This window comes from Apium graveolens, chromosome 4 (genome assembly GCF_009905375.1).
Source record: "Apium graveolens cultivar Ventura chromosome 4, ASM990537v1, whole genome shotgun sequence".
Lineage (NCBI taxonomy): Eukaryota > Viridiplantae > Streptophyta > Magnoliopsida > Apiales > Apiaceae > Apium > Apium graveolens.
Genome location: NC_133650.1, coordinates 245320196 through 245329498, shown reverse-complemented (window position 1 = coordinate 245329498; position 9303 = coordinate 245320196). Strand labels below are relative to the sequence as shown.

At 35.8% G+C, this 9303-nt stretch overlaps 1 non-coding gene across 1 annotated transcript; it reads left to right on the top strand.

The window, feature by feature from the left end:
• The first annotated feature begins 561 nt into the window (after window positions 1-561).
• LOC141722816 (small nucleolar RNA R71) lies at window positions 562-668 on the top strand. The gene has a single exon (XR_012575816.1). It is a non-coding gene; the product is annotated as a small nucleolar RNA R71 (small nucleolar RNA).
• Window positions 669-9303: the final 8635 nt, after the last annotated feature.

Below are 9303 nucleotides of genomic sequence, written 5' to 3'. Positions count from 1 at the left end.
GTTTGTTATTGAAGTTGGAGTTGTTGTCTTGGTGTAAATTGTTGCTGAAAACCAGGAGGGTTAAATAGCTTATTTGCAAACTGCTGGAATGGCTGTTGCATTGCATTCTGATTGTTGCTCCAGCTGAAGTTAGGATGATTCCAGTTGTCAGGATAATAAGTGGCAGGAACTGGCTGCTGCGATCTCTGAAAGTTGCTCACAAACTGAGCTGAGTCACTAGATATAGCGCATTGCTCTGTTGCATGCGGACCTGCACACAACTCACAAATACTGGTTATTTGCTTAACACCATAGTTAGCCAGAGAATCGATTTTCATAGACAACGCCTTTAATTGAGCAGTGATAGCCGGAGCTGTATCCACCTCAAGAACTCCTGCTACCTTGCCCTGTGGACATCTCTGGGTTGGATACTGATATTCATTAGCAGCCATCAGTTCAATTAGATTATAAGCTTCCTCATATCTCTTTGCACATAATGCTCCGCCTGATGCTGCATCGAGCATGGGTCTGGACTGTGCTCCCAACCCATTGTAAAAACAAATGATGATCATCCAATCAGGAATTCCATGATGAGGACACTTCCTAAGCATCTCCTTGTAGCGCTCCCAAGCTTCACTTAGCGATTCTCCCGTTTGCTGCGCAAATTGAGTAATAACGTTTCTGATTGCAGTTGTCTTCGCCATAGGGAATAATTTAGTAAGGAATTTCTGAGCAAGATCCTCCCAAGTAGTAATTGAACCAGCTGGTAGAGAGTGTAACCAGCTCTTAGCCCTGTCCCTCAGAGAGAATGGGAACAGTCTCATCTTCACAGCATCTTCAGAAACACCGTTGAACTTGAAGGTATCGCATATTTCAATGAAATCCCTAATGTGTGTATTGGGATCTTCCGTTGGAGAACCCCCAAACTGGACTGAAGTCTGTACCCATTGAATTATGCCAGGCTTGATCTCAAAGGTATTAGCTGTGATAGCTGGCTGGACAATACTAGATTGAATGTCATTGATCTTGGGTTGAGAAAAATCCATCAAGGCTTTCGTTCGTGCTGCTGGATCTCCCATTGTAATGAGTACCTGAAACACAAACAAATAAACTGTGAAAGTAAAAGAATCCGAGTCAGTGAACTTTAACGACCACTGATGACAAGCACATAAACTAAAAATTAACACCGAGTCCCCGGAAGCGGCGCCAAAAACTTGTTAGGGCGAAAACACGCACTAATTTTCACGCAAGTATACGCGTTCGCAAGTAGTATAAGATATAAATCAGATTCGTTCCCACAGAGACTGGTTTAGGTTAAGTTCAATTTATGTACCTATGCAACAATGTATGGTTATCGCTCAATGCTAAGACAAATAACAAATTGGGTTTTTATTAAACTAAGAGATTATACTAAATAACATTAACTAAGAGAATTGAAGTTGAATTACTATATATGACAAACATGGGATCCTAACTTCATTAAATACTTCATTCAATAGCCTTATTATTCTTAACCTTAGCATGTGATGATGATGACACTAATCAGATAACACGAAACTGATAAACGCCAACTTTCATTGCACGAGTACCATTCTACCAGACATCCACAAAAGAGATAGAAGCTGAATAGGCACCAATTATATTGAGACCCTATATGTCTATAGAATTTGACAATATAACGGTTTAAGCACAAGTTATCTATCTTGATTACATAGGGCAAGTAAAATGGTTAGAGTTACCTACGAATCATATATAACAAATACATGAACCTATGCTACCATGGCAAGTTCTAAACCTCTATATTCACTGTCACTTCAATAGAGATTAACACGCTATCTTATATGTTAGCTACGCATATAAGACGAATAAGCACAACCAATACTAGGATATCATACAATCACCACACACCAAGATATCGAAATAATTAATTATTGAAATCCATAAGTAAATCCGCTAGAACCCCATGACAATGATTAGCCCATAATCGAACTCATCGTCACCATGGGTTCCAATGAAAGCATGGTATAAACAAGGTCTTAATAAACTGAATAATAATTAAAGTACGAATAAACGAGATCTAGGTTCAACAAGAACGAAAACGAGCATCCAAAGTTACAACTAATTCAAAGAATCACAAGTTGAAAACAAGATCTTCTTTTTCGGAGTTGTTCTGTGCTTCTAGGTCTTCTCCTTGGTATCCCAATCTTCCCGGATGATGAAAACCCTTTTTTTTTAAGTATATATACGCCCCTAGTGGACCTAGACCCTTAAAATCGTCAAATTCCACTCAAAAAAGGCTTTTTCAGCGAAATCAGCGACCAGCCGCGCCCTGAGCGGCCGCTCAGCTCTCCTGAGCGGGCGCTCAGCTCTCCTGAGCGGGCGCTCAGCTCTCCTGAGCGGGCGACTGGAATAATATTCTGATGAATCTTGTTTTGACCATAACTTGAGTTCTACTCGTCAGAATTAGGCGATTCAACTGCCCATGCGAAGCTATTGAGATTCTCTACAACTTGACAATGGCCTTGGCTTCCAATTCTGATCACTTTTCATCATATTTCCTTTAAAAGCTCTTTTCTTCATTTAACTGATACCTGAAATGCAATAACACAAAAACACATCAAAATACCAACAACTTGAGTCCAAAACACCAATTTAAGCTTGTAATAAAGCATTCCAAGTGGATATAAAATCCACTTATCATTTGGCTAGAAAAATAAGAGTTAGTGGGGGTGGTAATTGTCTCTTTAGCCCTTTTAGATTGAATAGAAAGGATTTGCATGCAAGGACAACTATGTAATTTGCTAATTATAAAAATTAACATTTATAAAGATTTATTTTTGTAAAATAAAACACAAGTTCAAAAATTATAAAATTTATACCATAAAATAATTTGGATTTTTAGAAATTTTATAAAACTACTTTTGAAATTTGTGAACAAAATAAATTTTAAAGAGAAATTTATTCAAGGTTTAAAATATTCCTTATAAATCAAAAATGAAAGAAATAAATAAACTTTTGCTTTGAAAATTCATATACCATATAACGAAAATTTAAGACGCAGAGTTCTCATTCACACAAGCATACAATAGTTGCATATATTGGCATTCGGCTTTTAAAGTTGTACTAAATTTACAATTAATATTACACAGAAATGCCGGGTGTAACAATATTCAAATTATGAATATCTATTTTAGGACTTGTCTCTTGTTCTTCAACATCATCCGTAGCTTTTATTGGAGAGTGTGGTGGAGAAATCACAGATTCTTGTACAGGTTCTGATCTGTGGACTTCAGGAATTTCAGATTCCTGAATCAGAACTTCTTCAGCTGCTGGCAGGGCTTCAATCATAATAGGTTATGATGAGATCAGAAATTCCTGATCCCCTTCCTCAGCATCTTCAGTATTCTCAGATTGAGTTTGTGCAATATACACACCTGCTCTCACCTTCCTGAATTTTGATTTTCTAGATGGAGGGGTGACATGATCTGTATTAGAATGTGAAGACCTCTTTCTTTTCTGAATGCCAGAAGCTTCAGCTGCTTTCTTTTTCTGAAGAGTTGACTTTTCAGCTTTTTTATCACAGGTTCTGATGCAGGAACCTGGACCTGTTCTTCCTCATCTAATTCATCTCTCAGAATCAGCCTTCTCTTTCTCCTTGGTGAAGATTGAGGAACATATTTAGCTCTTGAGGTTTTGGGTCTGGAGGATGTGTCAGATTTTACAACTGGCACCTTTTGAGAAGTATCAGAGGTTGGTTTGGTTTTGGATTTGGGTATGGACTGTGACGTGCTGACAATAGGTGCTGATTTTGGTGGTTGTGAGGTAGACTGTGGTTATTGAGTAGTGGATGGTTGTGATGGTGCTACATCAGGGAATATGGCTGTGTAAGTGTCTGGGATAGTGTTGACTAAGAACTGTTTGACAGATTGGGGTATTTGGAGAGGTCTTAGTACTTCCTTCTTGTTATCAGCAGATAACAAGTCGGTAAATGCCCTTTTATGTAACTTAAAAGGTTCCATTAGGTCACTGAACACTTGTGGCTTATCAGAACAACAATAATTATAAATTAATTGATAGAATCTAGCAAAATATACTACATTTGCATCTTCCTTCATTCTGTCACCAATATAGCCAAACACAGCAGATGTATAATCAAAATGAGTCTGATTAAGAAGTACATACCCTATTTGTTGACTCATGATCGGAATGGCATCGAAATTGGAGCATTTGTTAGTAAAAGTCTTTGTGATGCAATCGAAGAAGAAACTCCATTCCCTCCTGATGTAAGGCCTCTTCAACTGTCCTAGCTTGGACAAACTTTTCTCATATCCCAAGCTTGCCATCATGTTCTGAAGAACAGATTCTCCAGGTGCTGAGTTGTAAGTGCAGTTTTCAGGCAGATGAAGAGCCTGCCTCACTGTAGTAACAGTTACCAAATACTCATCTTCTCCTGATGAAAAGATGATGCTTGGAGATCCAGTTTTACCACCATCATCATAGATTCCAGTCTTCCAGAACTCCAGCACTTGCTTACCAGAGATTGCTTGAGGTTGGGTCAGAGCATACCCAATCTTATTGTAAGCCAAGAAATCCTGAACAAAGTGAAGTTCTGAAGGAGCTTCATCCTTGTTCAAGATAGCAGAGTAGTTGTTTGAGACAAACTTAGCTCCATTAAAAATAACATCCTTTGGTGCCATTTCTGTTGAAAAATCAAGTGAAAATTTTATGTTTCCAAAGTGTTTGATAAAATGGCTGTAAGAGAACATCAGAAAATAAGAGAGTAAGAAAATAGGAGAGAAAGAGAATAGTGTAAAAGAGTGGGTAAAAGATTGTATAATCTTTTATCTATGATATTTATACTTTGCACATGATAACGTCTCTTTTGAATTACTACCGGCAGTTTTTACACTTGGCAGCGTGTAATCAGTTAAAACATAAATAGTGGGCACCGTAAACATGCAGTAATTATTGCACATATGCACATACCAAAACCAACACGCCACCCACTAAAAAATGATTATGACTATTTTTACCTCACCTAATTGTTTTTCTGAGAAATATAACCGTTACAGTAAATACCAAAAATAAGTCAAGTAAATAAATAATGTCACGCAAGCATCAGGATTTGCATCAGAACTTGACTAGTATCAGAATTTAACGTTCATCAGAACATGACTTCTGTACTCAAAAAGTGAATGACTGTTTCTGTGTTTTTTCACACAAATATTGACTGGTTTCTTCAGAGTTTAATCATCAGAACATAATCATAATTTATCCTCAGAATTTATGCAAATAATACTTAACTGTTTATCGGAAACAACTTAATCACCACAGTAATTTTCATCATTCATATGGAGTGAGAGTATGTGTATGTGCAAATGATCAGATAAAGATTAAAGTCTGATAAACTTCAGTATATCTTAGAAATAAGGCATAACTAAGAAAAATGCTTAAAATCTGTCTTGAATTGTGAAGTCTACTGTAGAATAAATTTATGCAAGAATCCACCTCAACTGTTTGTGCTTATTTTATGCATCTTTTGAAATTCTTTTCACAAGGGCTTCTCAGTGTAAATGAGTTACAACTGCCATCATAATTAATGTTATTATCAGAATATTTCTCCAGTAATCAGAGAATGTGAAAAGTCACCAAGAAAAATTAATTTGCTTTTCTAATGCATATAACTTAATACCAGCAGTTCACTTGGATTTTCCCGTTCACATATTTTACTCTAGATCTCAAATGAGTACCTGATTTCAATTTTTTCTTTTCTTTTATTTTCTTCAGATAAGTGAGGCTTATCAAATATGTAGTTCATCCGTAAGATTTACTGACATCAGAATTTGACAGATAAGAAGCAATAATCTAGTTTGTGACTTAGTAATAAGATACAGGAAGTAAATTTGACTAAGATCAAAATCAGAATTTGCTTGTGTTATTGATTTCCACATAAATAACTAATTCAAATATGGGATACATAGTTTGTTAAAGACTACTAAGTCAGTGTAACACCCCCAGATCCGGGGTCGGGGATCCGGGTCGTCACGGTCTTTCTTTCCACAATATCACTTCACTTAATTAATAATAAATAACCTTATGCTGTGACCCCACACTAACACACACCACAACCCGTTATAGTCTCAGAGATGAAATTGAAATAAGTACAAGTCTTTGAATCCACAATTTAAAAGTTATTACAACCCAAAATGATTACTTAATAAGTTTACAATTAATTGCCATTATCTGCCACAAGTTATAATTATACATAATTGATTCTCAAAAGTAGATGGTCTGATCTACAATAGATCTACCTCTGCAGCTATAGCAGCTACAACATCAACGGGAAGACGCGGGACGCTTCCCACGCGTTTGCGCTGGGTCTGCTTGAGTCTGGCCATCCTTCCTAACTGTTGTTGTGTGATGAAGAAATAAAGCAAGAGTGAGCCTTACAGCTCGCAAGATAATATATAGTGTAATCAATAATGCAAGTATCTAATAGATAACTTGCTGAAAACCTTTATCAAAAGTAAGATAATTACTTACTGGATATAAGCTTAAAGGAAGATGAAGTTACCAAATACTTCACTATACTTATATCATTTATAAGGCTACTTGAACTACCACTGTTCAAAGTATTATAGGTTTAAAAAAAAAAGTCATCCCATAGATGAGACCACAAGTTAAGACTTGAATAGATTCAATCTTTGAAATATTTGGAAGGAAATAAAGTTATGATATACTTCATTAAGTCCCGATATATATATACACCTATATATATACATACGTTTCCTGAAAACCTCTGTCATGTAAAGTACGAACAGAATTGCAATATCCAATAAATTTGGAAAGGAAAGAATTTTGGCATAAACCTGATATCTTGCTGATCAAGCAAAGATACCAATAAGTAACCTTTTCTACTAGTAGATGGATGAATCCCCCACCGGTCATCACCCTGGCCACATAAGGACCTTGTGCTGGACCGCCACCCAGCCTCTTACGCGTTGATGGACTGCCACCCAACCACTTACACTTTGATAGACCGTACCCCGGCCTGTCGCTTATGCCGACTCAATTAGATGGACTTACTTCCCGAACATTGGGCAAGTAATCAAATTGTTTTCTCAAAACAGCAACCACGTTGCGAATGTAAAATACACCACAGAGCTGGATCCCCCAGGTTTTGAGCGAGTATTTAAATCCCCTTTGAAAGGAAGATCTTAAATATAAAAATGAATTATGGGGTCCACTCTAACTTTAAAAAATCATTTTGAAGACTCGAAAACATTTTTTTTAAGAAAGTTTGGAGTACTGCTGATTTATTAAAATAAATCAGTCCCAATATATTTAGAAAATATCTGAATATTATTATTTAAATAATATTCTCATAAAGAAAAATCTTTATAAAAATAATTGAAGTAGAAGTTTTAAAACTCATACTTGAAATGGATATTAAATAACCAAAGATATACTTATACGAAAGTATAATCTTTATTTGAATAATCGAAAATAAGTTTGATTATCGAAACATTATTCTTTAATAAAATAAAGAATATTATTAAATAATAAGCGGAGTCATAATACCTCGAATGAATATTATAAATAATATTCATTAAATAAAATAAACAGAGTCATACATCCTCAAATGAATATTCAAAATAATATTCATTAAATAAAATAAAGTTATCGAATAAACCTTATTCGATTAATAGTTTTGAAAATTATAACCATATATATATATATATAAATATATATATATATAATCTACTCGGGATCCTCGACTCCCGGTTTTAGAAAATGTTTTCACCTTTGGGTCCCTATACTAAGGGTATATGCAAATTACCGCTATTCTCTAGCATAGGTATTATCAAATGAATCAACAGATATATATGGCAAGGATACGAAACAAGCATGCATATATACCATATCACATGCTACAATATATCGCAAGAATTTGCTAATAACAAATATGCATTTATCACAAGATCATGCATATACATATGTATACATCACAACAACAGTATAACGGGTAGAAAACTTGCCTGAGCGACTGGGGGTTACGAATGGCTCGGATCGAGTCTGGTAACCTATAAGCAACAAGTAAGTTGGAATTAAACCAAAGTCACTTGTAAATCTATACTCTAACCAACTCAGACTTTAACGCTCGTTTTGCGCTTACTGATTCTCTTAAGTCACTCGAGTTTTAAGGCGATTCCTTCGCGAGTGTCTTACCAACTTCCTATTACACCTTACATAATTGTTTCATACTCCAATTAGTCCTTTAAGGTCTTTAACCAAGGTTTCAAAGTAAGGCGAGGGGTAATGATTCGGTCGCGAAACGCCGTTAATTAAAACGGTCGTTTCTCCTAAACCGTACATCGGAATCAAACGAACTATATATCAAAATGAAGCTCGTAACATGAACTATCTAATCATGGCAATGGTCAAAAACTAACAGTGAATTCACTGGTCCTGATGTTAAGAACAAAAGCAGTCTAAGGTAAATCGGGCATTACGACGGCTATGTTTACGCGATTACCAAATTTGTACAACTCCAAATCAATCACCAACCAACTCATAACCATAAATATAACAAAACTTCACCTAAACCATACCACATCAGTCCATAAAATCCAAGTTTTTCAATTCAAACAACCACAATCAAGACCTATGAACTATAATCAAGCTTCAATTACCAAAACACTTTCAAACCAAACCAAACTACTAATAATCACAATCTATGCTTCTCATTTCACAAAACCAACCATTAAACTTACTAATAAATAAAGTAAAGGCTAGGGTTTGAAGTTTATACCTTCCTTGGGAGGTGTTAAGTTGCTAGGAAGCCTTAGGGAGCCTCCTATAAGCTTGATCTTTCCAAAGAAATCAAGAACACAAAGTTAGGCTTTGAAATTTCTAAAAGTCCGATTGAAAGAACTGTAAACATGAGGGTCTTACCATGATTATTTGGACGAGACTTGTGAACAAGAGTTTTAGGCCATCTTAATACCTTTCCAACGAGCTATAGAACACAATATTTGAGTGAGAAATGAAGGAGATACAGCAGTTTTAATGTGCTGGTTCTGTTTTGGCCGAGAGCAATGGAAATGGGGGAGGAAATGCTTTTGCTTTCTTGTGTTGGTGGAATAATGTGGTGGATAATGATGGGTTGTCTTGATATTTTGCTAGGTTAATAATAAACAAAGGAGTTAGTGGAAGATGATCTCATCATTTTCCATGTGTTGGTGATTTGTGGTGAGATGAGATCATCCCTAGTTAACTAGATAAGTAACTAGCCATTCCTTCCTAACTATCACTTGGTTTCTT